At 34.1% G+C, this 21,536-nt stretch overlaps 1 protein-coding gene across 1 annotated transcript in view; it reads right to left on the bottom strand.

Moving 5' to 3' along the window:
• The window catches only part of Hr4 (nuclear hormone receptor 4), an 84,327-nt gene that overhangs the window by 60,248 nt on the left and 2,543 nt on the right, over window positions 1–21,536 (bottom strand). The gene's annotated exons all lie outside the window — the stretch shown is intronic.

Genomic DNA, 21,536 nt, shown 5'->3' with positions numbered 1-21,536 from the left:
CAATATGTGTTCCTAGCACACGTTTCCCATAGAAATTGGGTTATCTTGATAGATGGTCGGTGTCGCCACTCGGCATGCGGCCGGTGTTGCGATAAGCTCACCTGAAGAAAGCACAATGCAACACAATTAAAACTAAAATAACACCACGTTCAATGCCTATAAGATTTTACGTACAAAAGTAAAATCAAATCGGTGGCATTGTACAATTTCTGTTTAATAGTGATTAATAAGTTCAAACAGGTTAACCAATTCAATATAATAAATAAGATAAGATAAGAGAAAAAATGTATCCATCCTCACTCAGTTAAAAAAAAAGCTTAAAAGAGAAAATATGGAAAATACACAAAGTTCTTGCAAACTAGGATAGATAAGAAGGATATTTACTTTTTTATTTTGTTTTAATTCGAGTTGCGTTATTTTGGATAATTTTGTAGTTAGTTAAGGCAGAATATATCTCTATTCTCAACAGTGTGAAAGGAAACCGACGATCGTACCAAAATCATACATCGGTCTGGCAAAGCGCCCGAAATTAGTCATCCTTTGCGCGCTATGTCTAAACATATGACTGTTTCTTAGTATCACTTTTTAGATAACGACTATCTAAAATAACACTATTGTTATTTTAGATAGTCGTTATAAGTCTATACTTTTACGTGTTCAATGCAAAAATGTAAATATATTTATTATATAAATATTATATAAATATATTTTAGACAATGCCTACTTTGGTCAGGATTCATAAATATTATTCAAATAGCTAAAGTTTTATTACTACTGTTTGTATTGTATTGATTTTAATATGTCAATTAAACACGTATATTTTATAACCTAGTAAAATAATTATAAACATTTTATTCACCCTTGTTGTGATAAAAAAAAATGGTTATAATAATACACGTTGCAACGACTTTTACTAAAAGTAAACCCAAATGTTTTCATCAGACCGCTACCGCCATCTGTTATCAGATCGATTAACTAAAAGTACAGCCACTCACCGCTAGAGGGCACAGATCGCTGAAAGTAATATCACAAACACGGCGCGATTACTAAAATTAAAATTTTATAATAATAAAAAAACTTACGGATGCGTCGGATATATTCGAATTAAATTTTAAGAAAAGAAATCAGGGAAAAAAATCCATGGGTGTTTCGTTTCGCACCAACTGTAAATTGTTTGTTCAGTCGAGTCAAGTCATACTTTAATTGCATTGTTGCAGGCAATGATTGTAAGCGCGGTATTGCGCCTGTAATCTACTTTGAGAGCTTAATGCACACGTAACAAGTGTAACATTAAACAATCTCCAATACCAATTCAATTTACCACTTTATAAAAGCACATTATAGTTTTTTAATATTTTCCATAAATTGTACTGTAATATGTACATATAATGAAAAAATGATACAATTTGTATGTGGATGAAAATCTTTCTTATATTTTATACGATAGAATATAATTAATTATTATAATTTTAATTTAACTACTATAAACTTGCTAAAAGACACGAAAAAATAAACGCCTCAGTGGGAGTCGATCGAAAACCATATTCATAAGAAAAAAAAGATAAAAAAGGTAGACCCCAAAAGTACTAGAAAACTGACTAAACGACCTGTGAGAGGCAACATAAAAATTTCCTGATTGAAAATTATATGTAGTTAAATCGGGCCGATTCGTGGCTACAGCCTTAGATAATGGTCAATATAGAGTAAACATTTTTAACATTAAATTATACGTATACTTTAATAAATATTATACGACATTGTCTTTAGAGTCGTCACTATCTTCGTGTATTCCATTACCTGAAAATATAAATATAAAATAAATATAAATCCATTAGCAATTGCTACAATACACCTGAGACTAAACAAATCGCATGATGGAAACGACCTTTCTTAGTACATCGAGATTGCAAAATACCCTCCCCAAGCACCAGGCAGCGGCATAATAATTGAACTTGTCGTAAATATAGTTGCGGGTGTGCGTCGTGCAAACAGGGCGCTAGCACACAGCCGAGTCTAGATCTGTGAGTGCACTTGCACTGGGATTTGTTGGGGTAGGTCGGGGTGTTGAACGCAGCCGAAGGCTAAGTGCACCCCCACACAGTTAGCGACTTATATCTAATTCAGTGGCGATATTTGGCAACTGGCGGCTAGAGGTGGATCGCGACGATACATGTCTTTGTAATTACATTTTTATTATAACATAGTCTTTAGTTTTAGAATGAGTTTAATTAGAAATAGACTTTCTAATTAAAGCGCTAACATTATTTGGTATCTACTTTGCTTTAAATTCAATATTACGAAGGTTACCTCTGTAGTATTTTTTATTTTCCAAAAAAATACTTGAAGATAAAATATCCATCAAGTATTAAAAAAAAAAAGATAAACTATAATTGTCATATTACGAGATAAACATGAAGTAAATCATATTTTTATTAAATGGGATCTATTGATTACTAATTTCAAAAATAACATAGTAGCAATAAGACAATAAAGTTGTTAGAACCTTCATTTAATCAGAATTTATATGAACCTACGCAACAGCGGACCTAACGCCGTCATCTTAGCACGCCGACGCATTATCGACTGCTTAGTCGCCGATGCTTCTTCGGAATAAACTTATTCATTTTTAGATGATATAAAATAGATAATAAAAACAAAATAAAAAAAGTTGTGAAATGATATGAGACGGACCTCAGTAACTTTAGTAAAATTATTACTACATAGAATGATTTTAATTAAACAAACAAAGCGACTCTACATCACCTCATATACAAGTATATCGACTATCTAAAATATTCACATTAATTAGGCGAAAAACTACTATTTAACTTCTTTAAAAGTACATAAATGATTTTTTATTCATTATGTTTTACATCAAGTAAACGAACATGATAAATAAGTTCAATAACATTGTTTAAATCGAATGAGGGTTTTCATAAAAAAAGGTCTTTGAACACACACACACGCATTGCTACGTACATCGCCGCGTTTGTGCGTGTGTGAGTAGAGGTGGGCTTGTATTGCGCTGGCCAGACATCTATCTAGACGTCTAGATATCTAGATGGGGGTGCATCGCTGCAGCGTTGGCGTAGGTTGTGGGGGTAGGTCGGGGCAGGTCGGCGCCCACCCTGCATTGCCAATAACCAACACGTAATCAAATGCTCGGGGATGTCGTTCGTTATGCCACTTCACTTAATTTTCGCAGCAATGATTTTGTTGACCGTTATTGACTGTAAAACGCTTTTTCTGCCCAGCAAGAGATTTTAAGCTAATGTTATTGATCAAAATATGAAGAAAAGTGTAAAAATTCTCCAAAACTTTATTTTGTTACGCGTACAAAACATTTAAAAATTACGCGCATTTTATTTTACACTAGATTTCACTGCTGACACAATCATTTTAGTTGAAATAAGATGCTTGTATGCTGGAATGTTTATCCGGAATTGTATTTTGCACTGCATCCAATATAGCGCTCTCTAAATGCAGCGAAAGAAAAACTTTTCCAATAAACAAGCTTTGATATTGGAGCTTTGCATTTGAAAAATAATACCAATGATTTTATTGCGTTCCAATGAATATTATATATTTACGCTTGCGGAACTTTGATTTTATGCAACCATTGTACCAAAAATATGTATCACGGCTTCTAAAAAAACTGGTGTGGAAAGAATAGCGAAGGATATAATTATTTTACTACTGAAATTATATCAATAAGTCGTTTTAGTCTCTGTGCTTAGAACTAAAAATTACTACCCATGATTTATTAATGTTCTACAATATGCGACATTTTGACTTTTTTAGTTTTTTTTTTAATTTGCAGGATTACCTCTTTTTTTTCTTGGTATACTGATACATTTAAATATTGAGTTAAATTGCTGTTTTGTATCTAAAAGTAATTTTTTCAAGAGTTCTGCTGAAGGTAAACTCTACTTTCAGATTTTTGGTTTTGGTATGAGGCTAATTTGATTTGTTACTTCGTATTAAATATTGAAACATAAGAAAAAGTTTATGAATCATAAGATTTTTTTTAATCTTTCTGAAATCCTGGTGTATGTTGATTTCCTCATCTACATCAAAAAGTATGCGCTCTGGAAAAAAACAATGAATGCGAGCTTGTTGAATTATGCGGAATCAATCAAAACACCAGAGTATTTTGGTCCAGTTGGAATCAAAACATTCGATAGCTGTTCATTATGTAATACCTACATCGATGTTTATTTACCAATACGTATGTCCTCGCGGTCGACGACCCCGGCTGCCGGTCGGTGAATTTCGGCATTGTCCGCACTTTAGAGGGGGACAGACTTATGCGGAAATGTTCCGGTGCGAGTGCGTGTCGGCGGAGGGTAGAGACCTTGAGCTGGCAAAATCAAGGGTAAAGCGACGCGAGTGTGTGCGTGAGACCCGAACCGGCCCTGTGTTCTTCTGCCGTGTTCCCATAATTTACACACATATAGTCGGTTTCACAAGTAAAATTTAAATGTTATCTAATTCTACACCTATATCATTGCCAAAACGGTCATCGAAAGGATTTTAATTTTCGAACGGCAAATTAAAATGAATGGTTAAAAAGTATCGCACCGAATAAAAGCATCACAACCGAACAACTATGAAATGGTGGGAACAGGTTAAGAGGCACTACGTCTGTAAGCAAATCCGTCTCATACAATTACGTAACATAATTGCTTGACCATGCCGCGCCGACGCAATAAAAATAAAAACGCATGTCAACAAGCAACAACTACGACCACGTGCTCCACTCGAAATAGATACACACGAACACACCGACATGCGATCACACGCACGCACACTTGTGCGTCGCGCGGCCGCGGAGCCCGCGGAAAAATCAATATTTTGAGCAAAACTACTACTTCCCTTACTCTGCATGTGTGCATTAGCGACCTCTTAGCACGACACCAAAGTCCTATCTAGAATACGAGATGCGGTTCAAATGGAACCTTAGCAATGCGGAAATAAAGTGTGATTTTGTCTGTTTGATCTAGGGGTAGTTAAATCGTAAGGGTTCAGAGGCATATCGCCGTCCCGCTCCGATCAATCGGGCGGGCGCGCGGCCGCGTGGCGGCGGGCGTCGACCCCGGCGCGGTCGTTACCCCGCGAGCCGCGCCGTGCACCCTGCGCCCTGCGTCCTGTTTGCTACCCCGAGCCCGCGCCCGAGCCGCTCACCCTCGTTTCTGCCGAATCTTGGACGCGGTCGCGGCGCGCCTGACATTGACTCGGCCGGTTCATCGAACTCGACAATGGCGCTTCCGATATCCGGTGCCGACTCTCGTAATAATCACGTATTCCAATTATAGATTATTTGCATCACCTTATTTCTATTGTTGTTAAATGGGATTACTTATCCATAGCTCGTTAACTGTTAATATTTTTAAGACACGTCTACTTACTCAAAGTATGATATTCTGTAGAGGAACTCTTGTTAGCTGCGAAATAAACCAGCGAAGCAGTGTGAACTGTAGTTTGTCTTGAAAATCAATGAATTAAGAAGGTTAATGGATGTCGGGCGTGGGAGTGAAATAAAATATATCCTTAAGTAAGCAAAGCACGACATCAGTCATTCCAAATGCAAAGTGAATTAGGCGCGAAGACATGTCCACCGGAATCCGCGCCGGCGGCGCCGAGTACCGACACAGACGCGTCCAAACTTGCACCTTGCACCTTACCGAAATTAACCGTGACTAAACAGGGCTGCCCGACTGTGCTTAACCCAATTAATAATCTTAAAAGCTGACGAAAATGTACACGAGAATTTGTCTTCTTTTTTCCAAGTTCTTTTTTAACATGCACCACGACAATTTACCTCTTTTACCAAATTGATTACTTTTATTATAACAATTAAATTGTTGTTTATTTTTGTTCATTTAAATTATATGCGTAGCTTAAATCGTATGTTTTATTTTAAATTATTTTTGTCACCAACGACGAAGCAAAGACTTTACGCGTTTTTAATGCTGAAAATAAAGCGTAACTCGTAAATTATAATAATTTTACGGTGACATAGTCGTTGAACTTGTGAAAGGTTTTACGACACATTGTAAAAGTCATATATGTGATTTTTTAAACTGTTATTTTTGTCCACATAAAAGAAATTACACGAGATCCCACATTAACATATAAATACGCGAATAATCCTGTTTTTATTAAATGCAGAAAATAACATTTTTCATTGATAAAAAAATCATATTTCTAAATTACAATTTAAAAATATTGTGAATATCAGTGTATATCCATTCAACCCCTTTATGATATCATCGCAGGCTACGCATTAAGGGTCCTCTTGACTTTACTATAAACAGCGTTGAGGGGGTCAACAAAAGATCTATATTGACTTGTGTCAAGTTGTCAGTATTTCCAAAAACTGACGTGCTTTAGAATCCCCTCTTTTTGATAAAAAAAATTAATCACTTGAGCTATTTTTGTGCCTTTATTAGTCAATTGCAATTGTAATAAAATATCAATGTATACTCAATATCCGATATGATTTTTTTTTATAACAGAAGGGGGCAAACGAGCAGCGGGAACACCGAGGTGTTCAACGACGCCCATGGACATCAGCAATATCAGAGGAACCGCAGATGCGTTGCCGGCCTTTGAGGTGATGATAAGCTCGCTTCTTATGCGCGGAATTATAACATAGTAATAAAAATAGCCTATATCACTTGTGGCAACAGTAAAACCATTATCATAATCGCTTCGGTATTTTCGAAGGATATTCAATACAAAGAAATAACAGAACTAGCAAGTAACCTTAGACGAAGTACACATAACACAACTAGCACATAAAATAATAAGAAATTATGTGTAATAAGGGTTAAAAGTGGACACTTTTATGTTAACCTCAATACACCTTCTAGCAATTTAAGGTACGTAACCCAGACGTGCAAATAATGGATGCAGTTGTCCTGCTATATACTATTACTATATAGATATAGACAGTTATATATTATTCTATTATAGCGAACAATTATCTTTTTCTAAATCCACAAAGAACACTTGTTATTTGAACAATAAAACTTCGATTTTTCAATATAATATAAAGCGGCATTCGAATAAAACGCATAAAAGCATTGTTGATTATTTTTATAAGAAATCTAATCCATACAATACGCCTACGAAACCTTAACATTTCAAACGGTCACGTTCAGGTTCACGCAATCGTAGTGAAGTATCATGTGCAAGGCAGAATCTGTAAAAGATTTTCCTAATGCACTCGAATAGGCAAGCTGAGCTCTCTACCTGAAGCACCGATTTCTCTTTCTTCCTCTGTCTAGTCTAACAGCTCGTAAATAAAGACATGTGTATGTATAAACACATCAAAATATAGTGAAGATAATAACAGTATTATATTTTAACTATAAAATGAATCTTAAAAATCCCTCCTTTCCTTTTTTAATCATCCAATATCCATTTATTAAGTAACTCAAATGAATTTTATACTCTTACGCAGATATTAAAAAACATAGAGACATTTCTTTACACTTATTAGAAGCGATACACTTACACGCTCGTTGCATAACTCTTCCGCGATCTAGATCAATACCGCAACCGGTGAAAGAGGTCGGGAGAATGCATTTCGCGAGTACATTACGCTATAACAGGATGTTACCGCATTTGCTAAGTGCCTTCCATACAGTCAAATATGGTTCGAATTACCATATCGATTCGTGTACTAACCGCATCCATAACACAAACACATTGCCATTAATGGTTACATCATTGATAATTCGTGGGAATAACAGCTATAACATATCAGTCTATTATAGTTAACATAAGAAACATTCTTTTGATAACACTAACTAGCTGTCGCCCGCGATACCGTCCGCGTGAAATTAGAAAAAAAAACTAATTAGTAGCATATATGTTTTGAGATCAATGCAGCCCTTCTGGAGATACGTTCTAACAAGCATTAATCCATACATACAAACATCGCATTTATAATATTAGTAAGATATTAAAGTACGCTGTGGTGGTAGGTGTCGAACAAAAGTAAATATTTGGTAGAGATTTTTTACTTTATTCAATCATTTACAAGTCTTAGTTTTTCTTGTTCTGCATCTTAGTTTTGATCGAATAAACTAAAGTATATAAAACATATAACGTAATTACATTGTTGCAGATTATTTCTATATCTATTTACCAAACACTACACATCAAGAATAATCTACTTTCTTGAAAGTTTAATTACTTCGAAATATATCACTTCGCTGATATGTATAGAGGAAATGATGAAGTCTTTAAAGGACCGTAGATAATAAAGTCGATTCTTGAAATTAAAAATAAGAACATCGATACAAGTATTGATATAGACGTCAGGTTTCTGCGTACCGTGTAACTCAATACGACCACCCATAGTGCTGAAATATCTCGACCAGAGATGGAACAATACAAGAACATTTATTAACACGATACTGTATTTCTAATTGTATTGGATATGTAGCAATATTTACTCATGTTATTATTGTTATTTATTCTATTGTTTTACATAAAGTGTTGTAATATTTATTTTACAACAATTACATAAAATAGGCAGAATATAGATGATTAATGTAAGATTTCAAGGTATAGTCCATGCAACTGATGTATAAATTTCAGCATCGGCTCTTGTATTATAATGAGTAGGAAATAAGAGTGTACATTTCATCTTAGTAGATACTACTCTACGAACGAACATAAATAAACGCATCACGAGATGCGCCGCGCTAGATTCAGCAACAGCTGTGGCTTCAGGCGGCCTAAGCGGTCGGGGTCATTGCCCACTCGTATTTTCAACATGTGCCAACGTTTTCCGCGTTCCACGGAAAGCGCTCGCTGTCATCCCTTCGGAGAGCTTCGGCCGTCTTCGGCGGCTCCCGGCTCACTTCGTTTAACGCCCAACTTTTGTAAGCGACACTCAAATAATGAGCGCTTTTAAGATTTTTTTTATTTTTAGTCCACTATCTACAACGTAGGTGTAATCGTAGACGCTTTTATAACTTCGGGCGAGTGAACTTGTCTTTCAAACGGTGTATGCTCTTTAGAAGCGCTGTAAAGATCGAGAGCTCGTTATAGTTTTAAAAGTTTTTATAGAGCATGCCACAATTTGTGCTTTTATACAAGAATGTCTTGTTCTTTATAACTTAAATAACCTTGTTTTGTTGTCAATAATAAAAATGCTATAAGGAGCAAGGACTTTTAACCTCAAATAGTTATTTCTTGACGGTCGTGTGGTACGGTTAAAAAGGTTTGTATTGAATTTATATTTCATATGCTTGATATAGCGCAATCCTTGACGAAGTGAAATGAAATCACGCTACAAATGATGTCACAAGACCAATGTCATGGTCGCGGTGACAAAGCGCAGTGCTAAGAGAATGCTATAAACTATTTCAGTTAGCATTTTGATAACTTGTAACAGCTGGTACGGGATAACTCCGACTGCGAAATACGAGACTGTTTAATTCAAGGAAATAATTTGCATATTCACTTTTAAATTGAAAATCGAAACGTCGGTCTCAGAAATGTTTGACTTTATATCTATAAAAACCAATTTTAAGAAATAAATATGTTACAGCCTAGAAATATCTTAATTCTAAATAAATATATTTAGAAATTCTTAGGAAATTTTAATTAAATCTGCAAGATATATATTATAGAATAACTCTCAAGGAATTAGTCAACATATTAACGACTCAAAGATTTATTAACACTTATAGTATTCGTTTATCTTCACGATGACTTCTAGTGCTTTTATGAAAAAACTTTGAAGAAGCTAAAAACGTTTAAATTACTCTTTATGTTAATAAGGATAACTCGAAAAGCATAACGATAAAGACGTTATGAATACAAATATGACACAAGAGGATGTAAAAGCGCGTAAAAATTTCAATCGATATGGAGCGAGCACCGTCGCCTCACGTATATACATTCCGCTGCGTATGTTGGTACGTATGGACGGTAACTACATTTTCGGTACACCATTGATCAGAGTAGAGCACAGGTTCACGTAGTCATGTAACTTAATTTTATATTAATTTGTTTTTCTCTTATCAGCAAATAACAATGGCTCATCTACAAATAATTTATAAGAGGTAGATTTATACGTTTCATAGGTCCATAGGATAAAAGAAGAAGTCTTCAATGTAAAGGTTACAATCCTACAAAAATCAGATGTATGCCTATATGATGGAACACATTGCTATAAAATGACTATTTTTAGTTTTCTCTATGACCTCCAAATACACCTAGAACCATAAACTATTAAATCATTGAAGTGTGTCTACCGGACTTGTAGTGTTATCGCGCACCATAGACAAACCTTAGCTGGCTCCGTTTATGGCAGGTATTGTAAACAACGGACAGTGTCACATTGCACAGCTTTCGCACAGATGCAGTGTTTATGGTTTCGTAACGTTACTCCGATGGTTGCGGCGTGAGTCAGGGCCGGCCAAGTTCATTGTCGCCTGCCCGAACTTGAACCCGCTAATGACGGTATTGTAGCACACCGTGTGCTATAACTATACCGAGCGATATATAATCACTGACGATTGTTTTCAAATGAATTATATCTACGGACATACATATGAATATTTATTATCGAATCTAACTAGTTTTAAATATTAAATATTAGCAAATGGACAAGCATGCAGTATAAATGTGAAAAAATGTGCCTCCGAAATAACAGTTGGTAAACTATTATGTAGACATAAATTAATATATTAATAGTATGCAATGTAGAGCGACTACAAGTCGCACAGCAGTCGAATTCTAAGGTTACAATAATATCGAATGCTATAAATATTTTAAAGTGTGCTGTGTACTCCCGTCCTAATAATGTTATTGATAAGGTAGGTAAACAGAAACGGCACAATCGTCGGTACACAGTCGCGGTGGCTACGTGACAATGACTCGGGCCGCGTCTCGTATCGGTTACAAGCAGATACACAGATAGCCGTCCAATCACACTGTTGTTTACAATTTAATGAGAAAATCACTCGTTCACATCCATACGAATCGTTTAATTTGTTTACAGATTAAAAAGCAATTGTGACTGACCGATGTACGGTATTTGAAATAAGAATCAAATAAGAGATAATATGAGTACTTACGTACAAGTTTATCAATATATTTTATCATAAAACAATTAAGAATTAAACAAAGAGTGGTAAAAAAGAGTCTCTTGTTAACTTTATTTAATACTAGATGTCGCGCGACTCCGTCCGGGCGAAATTAAAAAAAAACATATTTAGTAGCCTATGCGTTCTTCCCAACTATTTTTTCTATATGTATGCCAAATTTCATCGAGATCCGTTCAGCCGTTTTGGAGATACCTTCAAACAAACATCCATCCATCTAAAAATTCGCATTTATAATATTAGTAAGATTGTAAGTACAGAATCCCTCTAATATTCTCTAATAATTTAATTAAATTTGCTAAATTAATTAATAATATTATTTATTATTATCCTAAATTTCACCGTAACCACTATGTTAATTGATATAGGTAGTGAATGTGAAATCATGGTGACGTATGCGCAGTCTAATAAGCAAATTCCAATGTCAGGTTCAAAGACCCGCCGATGTGACGAACTATTACTAATTAATATACGTCACATAGTAACATATACAACGATGGAAATATCCCCGGGACATGATGAATCAATGAATATAAATGAAAACAGTGAATAAATGAAAGCAAATAACATAAAATAATCGCAATTTATACATCCGATTTATTTTTAGCTATCCTGAATTCCATACATTAATATTTTTAACATATCCTAAATGGAACTCCGAAATAAAACAGGCAATAACAGAAATTACATTTAAAAAAAATAAAAACAAAATTGTAAAAACAATAATTAAGTACAGATTATAAATATATACTCTATGTAAAGAATGATGGACATTCTATGTTTAATCTTTATTTAATATGAAAAATTACATTACGAAAAATAAGTTCATTGTTTTTATCAAATAAAAAAATGTTTAACTTTCTTTAATAAGCATTTTTTTCTGATTTAAATGTGAAAAAAACATGGAGAATTTCATTCGACATTAAATACGGATGCCCGTGCATACTTCACATTGCAATGCAAAACAATCAAACAATATTAAAGTTTACAAAATATTATTATCAATAAAACGATATACAAATGCATAATAAATTTCATAATACAGAAGTACGATGTAAGTTATAAGTTAAATAAAAAATAAAATAATAAACTAAATAATAAATACTTACAGTAAATTATGTCATCAGCTTTTATTATCTGTGTATTTATGAATCACCACAAAAGTAAACTAAATCACTGAAAAATACCATAAATGTCACGATCACAAAATTAAAACGTTAATATTCCAAAAAGTCGTACACACGACAATTCACAGTTGTTAAAATAAATAAGGATAAGAAAAAGACAAACGGTCTTCAGTTCAACGAAAGGTCACGACCACGAGAAATAACAAACAAAACATCGACTCGGAACCGCATCCGTAGCGTTTGAAAAATGCGTCGATCACAAAACTAATCGCGGAAGGTAAAACATCGATGGAATAAATTCTAGGGAGACCCGACAGACAATAAATATAGGCACTATTATATTCGGAGTTTACTCGCGGCCGCCTGCGGGGCAACGACCGTCCTTAGCGCGAGGCGGGCCGTAGAGAAATATAGCTATCCCTCTCTAACGGACATTGTGTTACCGCTTCTCACTTACTTTTATTCAAATCAATTGGAGTTTTCATACAGCATGCTAATATATTTATGAGTGATCGCATTTTTAGGGTATACAAGTATTTGTGCGTGCAGTTATAAAAAGCCTGTCATTTTCTGAAAAACAATATTTGCCAAAAAATATTTACATATTCAAAAATGTCATTTTACGACATACAACCCTTTGAAGATATATCTACATGAATTTAAAATGCTATGGAATTATGGAATCTCATGTCTAGTTTTCTTCAGTTCAAGTGAATCGCACATTATCTTCTCTATTCCAGTTATCTCGACAATCGGAATAGAATCCAATAAACGCCAGGACGTCACGTTGAGGACTAATGTTTATTGTAGCAAGTTGTTATACAGGGAAACAACGCACCATGTAACAAGATAAGACTGACTTTACGTCTACAATGTAACACGACCACAATTGTGAAAGTGGGTAGAAAATTATATACATGTAACTTTAATTCTTTATTTAATTAAAGATTTAGCAAATGTCTTGCATGTGCGAATCTATCGAAGTGAAATTTAGATTGAAATAAAACTATGGAATAAAGTCTTTTATGGATATGATTACGTCTAGTCCTTGGTGGTCTTCTTACTTAAATCGCAAAACGCAATCAGAGCTGACCATGAAATGTGCAATTATCAGACTAACAACCAGGAGCGCATAACTCAGAGACGTTTACGAGCAGGTACACAATAAGTGTCAATTAACCGCTAAATTGCCGCCTTGTGTGTTTTTCGCCGCAGTTCCTCTTCGGGTCATTGGCCGCGATTGTTTTTGTTTCATTTTTAATATAGATAATACGAAAATAAAGATGTTTGTTTTTTAGTGTACAGTGCAAGATCTAGATTCGTTTCCGCTTTCGCATGACATATTTGTTTTTCTCCTACTTCTGTTTTACTGATAATTCGCAAAATTCTTGTAAATTTTATTTGGTCTCGTTTTTGTATGTAATGAAATTTAAAAACAAAAGTCGATGTAACGACTACAAATTACGATTACACTGAAACTTTGATATGGTCTTTTAAATGGTTTAAATTATGATCCATTGATATAAAGGAGTTGGGATCATGTCTTTTGTTAACCAATTACATCCAATCGATATTGAAACTGATATTTAAGCATTGATTACATCAATAAAAATCTATTTAAAAACTTATTTATGATAATTGTTACAAATGGTATACAATTAATAATTATAAAAGTTGACATATTGTAATTTTATTTTAATAAAATTTTCGTCAATATATTGTGGTTAAATATTTTTTCATATGATATTAAAAATAGTTAGTCTTATTTTAAACGATCTCCTTCTAAATATGGATTCAAGAAAGTTGTTTTTTTTTTAAATTATCTGCTGTATCATTCGCCCGATTTTAAACATTGATGACCTCACCAGTCATCACGTTAGTTGATGTGATAAATGGGTTTCTTAACTTTAAGTCAACTTTATTACAGAAAACACCACTAAATTGAATTTCAGAAAAAATAATTGTATTGTTATCGAAGAAGAAAAATTATGAAAATACACGTTAATGTCATACTTATATTTTATGAAGACAATAATTAAACATTCAATGTACCAACCTTAAAATAATTAAGAAGCAATAACCGAGTGAAACATTAACGATACAGACATCTGTGTTGTAAATACATCTTAATGTTATTAAAAACAAATTTATAATTTAATGAGTTTAATTTTATTCACCGTTTATAACAATGGCAAAGTGGTGGCCGTTGAATCGAGCGTCCCAATTTCAGAAATTGGGCACTCGAAAATTTCGAGGAGGGCTGGGAAAACTGGTCGCGCGGTGAACGCACCTGGCGGCCGGGAGAGGCGTTGAACCCGATTCTCCTGTGACGTCACCGCACCGCAGGACATGTCGCGCCCACTCCGCGACTATTATACGTAGTTAGGGGCATCGATTCACGTTCCGGGTTATTCACGTAGCGGTGCGAGTCGGTTAAAAATAAATCACGCTACTTACTTACGCTTACTAACCGTAGATTATATTTAGACGTTGACTTATCGTCCATAGATTTAAACTCTTACAAAACATATTTGGATCTAAGGTAATTAGTCACAAGGCAGCGGCAAACATATCATAATATTTAAATTTTAATAGCTTATACTACGAAGCGATTGCCAGTTTAGTTTTGCAACAGAAAAAAGCTGGTAAAATTTTTGTGTACTGTTTTTCTTTTAGGTGTGTATAATGAACATTCCAAAGATTTTTTTTCTATCCTCTTAATTACATAAACGTGTTACAATTTTCTTTAATAGCTAAAAGCAAGTTAGATTAGTTGTTTCCAACCCCTTGGTGTATTAAAAATAAATAAAAGAATATTATTTTGTATGAAATAAGCAACATGCGAATCATTTATTTGTTTTTAAATTATACAGCAAAATGTCATAGTTACGTGAAAACGTTCAACCTATTAGCAATGATTACGTAGAGGAGGTTTGTGCGAAAGGTTCCGGCGGCTGCGCCGAGTGCAGCGGACTCGGTGAAAGTGCAAACGCGGAAGAATACGATGATCATGTTCTAATGCAGGGGTTGACAACATTAATTTATTTATTATCATGGAAGACTTACAGCTAATTTTAATATTCAATCATACGGTTTAATCATAGGTTTTCACTAAATACGACAAATGTAACATAATTTAAAATTTTGCACGTAAAAATGTTTCTTTATAAATCTTACGGTGTATTTATAATTCAAGGCCTCGTTTTACAAAATCCAAAATTAAAAATGTTTACTACAACTGCAATTGCCAACACTACTTTATAGAACTAACAAAAGAGGAAAAGATGAAAACATTTCTAAATTATATAAACTCTGACACCCACTTTTAAAAAAACATGTGGCCATTAATAAAAAAAATAAGTCATAACGGAAGGTGAATGTCTTATTTTGATAAAAAAAATAATAAAAAAAACATGAAGAGAGCTCATTATGAGCGATTATTGATGTTGTCTGACGATGCACATTTCCTGCCGATGCGATGCAGACGAAAGTAAAACTGGCTGAGTTGCGCCCTCCGGCGACCGTCTTTCAAAGATTGATGATTTTCTTTGACCGTGAATTTATACTAATTTGAATTAATAAGCAAACGTAAAGAGATTTACTACTTGACCAAAACGACGAATATATGTTAGTGTTTGTACATACTAATGTTTTTAAATCGACATAGAGATAGGTTAGTTTATATTCATTTGACGGGTACAACTAAAAAATATCAATTGCGTTTGGAATTTTGATCTACTTACGTCGTATTTTAGATTATTTTAACAAAAGACTGCAGACTACAAAGTTTATATGTAACATATTACATAATAGATATTATTAAATCATTAACAAAGTGGATATTCTTTATTCTAAACACTATTATTACAAGCAATACTAAAGCGGAGATGTAACACGATGGGAAACTATGATTAATACAGACAGCCGCCATTGTTGGAGGAAAAACTGTAAATAAACAGAACTGACTTTCTCTCCGCTACAATTACGTTTGCGCGTTGCAAATAGTTGTTTATGTTTTACGTTTATTTAACACAATTAGACGTGTTAACGAAAGTAAATCGTTAACAGTGTTACGTAATGTAAAAATAAATATACTAATATTGTAACACGGAAGTATAAATTCACGTAGGTTTGTATAAAACCAATGGTTCGAATAACAAGAAAAAGTCTACAGACTTACATTAGGCTTGAGGCCGTACGTAGGTTAGGTAGCAGGTAGGACGGTAAGTAGTCAAATAAATTTAATAATAAATTTAGATAATTGATTTTAATTCTTGTAGGTAAATGGCTCTAGGTGTGGCTTGAGATAGAGCAAATGTTGGTACTCATGGATCACAAAGACCTTAACGGCTACTGGCATTTGTTTTAAATCACAATCTCTTTTAACCTTAACTCGTTTACATGGCTGCTATTTAAAAAAGAAAATCTAAGATTTGTTAACCTAACTCATTTTACAGAATGCACTGGACATAAATATGTCACAAAAATAATAAGCAAAAATCAATTAAAAATGTTTTAATACTTATTTTCTTTTGTGTTAGTTGGTAAATCATATAAATAAAAGAAAGTAAATGTATCACTAATAGATGTATAGCATAGTTATCTGGTAAAGCAAGAGCGGCATTTGAAAAACGCACAGCAAACTCTCCGCAACTGCGATATGCAGTTACGTGTGGCCACTGCCACTGGCACTGGTACTAAGCAAACGCTTCCGCGTGCGAGCAGGAAGCCCCGCACACTTTCCCTTTTGCCCGTGCGCAGCAGCCGTCACTATGCATCACTATAACCCGACTACACAACATGACCTCCCGCCCTCTACACCGCTACAACTACAAACGCTCTCCTGAACTCCGTAGCACTATAATGCAGTTTACCAATAAATGAGGTTAAGTGCGGACTGCTTCGTGATGCGTGGCAGCTGCATAGCACTTAAATTACGATACTTTTTCCGAGCTTTGATCATAATTAAAAAACTTTAATTTTACATTAAAAATTTAAAAACTGAAAAATAACCCCTTTCAATATTGAAATTCAAAAGTTTCAAAAACACAAAGTCTCTAATTTTGCATACAATTACGAGTATTTCAACCCTATCTTTACAGGTTCATGAATAATTCATTGCATCAAAACCGGATTTTTCACTACGAACCCCTTCGCAAAATTATAATTTTAATTGTTACATTTCTGTTACGAGAGATATCTGAAGGGTTTTGTGTGAAATCGTCGGTGAATTTGCGCGGTCGAGCCTGGCGCGATATAGACTAGCGGGCGCCTTCGTTTGACCTATATACCAGAGCGGGGCGTTGACTCCGCGCCGTAAATCCGCGCGAGCGTCCGACTGATGATTTCCTTCGCTGCGGACACGTTACGGGAAATGAGCTATATTTGTCAATTATGAGTAATTACGGCATGGTTATGCTTTGATTTATGCTTACTGAACTCAACACATACTAATTTTGCCTTATAGAGTTAAGTATCATGTCTAGAAAATATTCCGTCGATTGTTCTTTTCCTTGTTGCATCGACATTTGCTTATGCTTTTTTGAACAAAATAGTATTACTTTGATGATCAATTTTAAAAATTAAAACAATACTCAGTGCTTAGAAAAAAGGGCGTGATAAAATATTTTTCAGTTTTTACGTACGGAAACATATAATGGGCAGATTTAACGGATCTCCTTTCCAAATGTAATACATTGAGAAGTGAGAAAATGGTGAGTGTAGAGTTCACGATCGGCCGGCGACCCCCGGAACTGGGACAAGCCCAGTCTGGACACTGAACAGAATATTCCAGAATATATTAGCGGTTAAAAAATATTATCAACAAGTTATATACAAGTAAATAAACAATAATTTTACATTAAATATTAATTAGAAATTATTAAAAAAATAATTTTATTAATTTCAGATAAGATGAAATAAAATATATAGATGAACGTACTTCAAGCGACTTTGTCTTCGATCTTGTAAATTTTCAAACTCACTATATACGAATAAATTGATATGTGTTTGGTATACATATGTGTATTTTATAAACATTAATAACATGTGAGGAAAATTAAAATAACATTTCATGAAGTTAAGAAATTTTACGTATGAAATATTTGTTGTATGGGCAAGACCCTTTAATAAAATTTTATAATAGACTTATTGTAGGTGGTAAAGTACAATAAATGTTGGAAAACTATTGTTCCAGATGTAGGACACGGGAATCATAAATTAAACGCCAAGTAAAACGATAAGGAGTCGCCATACTGTTTCCACAACTATGTAGGTCGCGAAACCCATAGGAACGGAAATATGAAACATTTTTCTCTTTCTCAATTTATAGGTTATGGTTGTACCCTAATAATTTTTTTTTAACTAAAGGTGAACAGGAACAAGGGACAACATTGAATTTGCCAAAATAGTGAAATGACCATTGCCCACAGACCTCTACCTATATATTTGCAGAAGCATTGTCTATCCAGATTTGCACAGAAAGAGGATATTTTCCCTTCCTATGCGTCCCCTTTTCTGCCAAATTCACATCCCCTTCTTCTTTCTACAAATAATGGAAGAAGACTATTAGGCCTTCGGAACGCACACTTATCAGCAGAAACGTGAAATTGCTTTCACTTCACCCCTATCTTCGGTGTGGTCGAGTTGTACCGGTCGAACCAACCCATTCGTCCAAAAGATAACATTTTGGATTTTACCAATGTTAATGTTACCCGCAAAATTAAATTATTAAAATAACTAAATTTTGTATTAAGATAAATTTATGCTAATAGTATTATGATTTGAGTAAAACAGATTTAGACTAGATTTAAATTAGTTTTACAAATAATGTTTACTTAAAATCGGCACTCAGAATTATGTATCTACAAGCTGTCGCCCGTAACTGCGTTTGTGCATAATTAAAGAAAACTTAATTTACATCTTATGTGTTATTCTAGACTTTATTATATATATTATTATGTCAGATTGCATCAAGATCCCTTAACCCAATCCATGTATCCATCTAAACTTCCGCCTTTTTAATATTAGTAAGGTGTAATTAAAACTCTTTGGTAAATAAGTAATTTAAAGTCGTTTTCTTCATATTTCCTAAAGTCGGTGTCAAACTGGCAGTCAATAAGTAAACTCTACCGATTATTACTTATTTCGGTTAGTAAACAACCTATAAATAATATAATAGTCGTTTAATTACTTTCACTGTACGACTAAGAAATCGCTGCGTAGGTTTGCATTTTTATCAGTACAAGACATAACTTGTTTGTTAAATACTTCATGATATTGGATAATAGTGCAAATTAAACCTTAGCTTAATTTAAAGATAGTTAATGTACAGTCCAACAAACAATATAAGTTCAATATACATATATTTTTCTACAATTAAGACACAATTGTGTAAAATACCCTATCCTAGAGTCAACACTAAATTAAAGTTTGACAACAATTCGTTTTGTCGCATTCAATTTTCATGTAACATTTTCGTTGTTTTGTAATAGAATAAACAGTATATCGTTTAACACAAAGGCATCTCTTATCTTTTAGTCTAAAAACATGTCGATAAGGATGGCTTGCATATATTATTACGTAATCTATTGAAAAACTGTTGGTAGCGCGTAAGCCCGAAGCGTTAGCATCGGGGAAGCGTTGCTAATCTAACTGACCTATATTATGTGGGTGAAAGACCTCGTAAACTACTGCCTCGAGTGCATTATTCCCGCAACAATACACCGCATCAGGGCCGGACTAGGAATTCGAGTTACAAAAAGCGCTTGACCCTTTTTATCAAACGAGTTTTATACGGTACTTAAGCATGCAGAGTAAAAACAAATCCATATCATAATTTTATATTGGTTACGTTATCATGGATCGTTAACCGCTATACGTCTTGAGGGTACGTCTCTACGTTTACGTTTCGTCTAGTCAAGACAGTACCTTTTCTAAATCGAAAGGGCTGTTTCCCTTTCTGTATTCTGTTGTCCTATTAAAGCTACTAGTTATAGTAACTTGTTTACAAAGTTACAAAACTAATTCGCACATAAATACTTGTTGATTTATTCCCTTCACGTGTCTGTAAACGTTGTGTAAACTCCTTTTCCCAATTCCCTTGTACCCGATGCGGCCCTGTACCGCAATACGTATTATAGTACACGATTATAATTCTTAAAACTGTCGCAAATAGAAACAAAGTTGCGTGGCCGCTGTGTCAGGAGCCAAATGCGTTTCGCGGAATCGTATTGTTTAGAGCATGTTCATAGGCTCGACTAATATCTAAAACGAGAACACGCAATTACGAGCTACTTGCATTTCACTTTTACGCATGTAGTATGTAAATTGTAGGTATAACAGACTGGACTTCAAAATTATGCTGTTTTAAAAATGTACAATTGTCTTTGCTCTTCAGGGTTAGCAAATTGTGTGAATAGTTCTTTTATATATCAATCATAAAGAATTAAAGATCCTTACTTTCGAAAAATCAGTAAGTATCTGCTATTTTCTTTGAATTTTGGCGCGCCTAAATTTACGGGCACTTCTAGGTCATCGGAACATTTTTTTTTATCATAGTCTTAAGTTATAATATATGTGACGATTCATAAACCAGTACTAAATATTTTCAGTGCTTTAACAAATTATAGGGCTTAGAGTCGAGGCTAATCAACTGATGATAATTTAATGACACGTTTGAGACATTGTATAAGATCGTTATTTTAAAAACTTACAACTGATAATGTTCTTAATATGTTATTCATAATAAATAAATAAATAAATAAAGAAAAATAAAGATGTTAGTTATCCTGATTGATGTAATTAAGAAAAGCAAATTATTACTCATGCTCAAAGATTTTTGATCATTATTATTCAATGTCTCGTTAATATAAATTCATGAATAACTTTTAAAAAAACATGGCATCGTCTCTACCTGGTGTTTTCCGTGTCGCGCCTGCAGTGTATGGTATTAATTTTGACGAAGCTAATTATTCTGCAAAATATTTAATTTTATATACCCAAATGTAAACATACAACGCGCATTAAGAAGTTTCTGGAAGGCGTATAACTGCGCAAGAGGTCATCATCGAGATACGGCTTATTTTTAAGTTGTTCGTTCTGTTCCGGGGTAACGGCCGGTGGCGCAGTGCAAACTCGTGTTCGCCGACCAAGTCAATACTGTCATCAACTAAGTTAAAATGGGAAATAATTGAACCGATAAAAAGTACAGTCTCTTGCGTGCGCGTTAGAAAACTTTCTTAGCACCTCTTAATGAAACTCTGCCTCTTCATATAAA

This window comes from Papilio xuthus, unplaced genomic scaffold (assembly GCF_000836235.2).
Source record: "Papilio xuthus unplaced genomic scaffold, Pxut_1.1 DF827680.1, whole genome shotgun sequence".
In the NCBI taxonomy this organism is placed as follows: Eukaryota; Metazoa; Arthropoda; class Insecta; order Lepidoptera; family Papilionidae; genus Papilio; species Papilio xuthus.
Note: the sequence above shows the minus strand (reverse complement) of the source record. Positions and strands in the feature narration are given on the sequence as shown.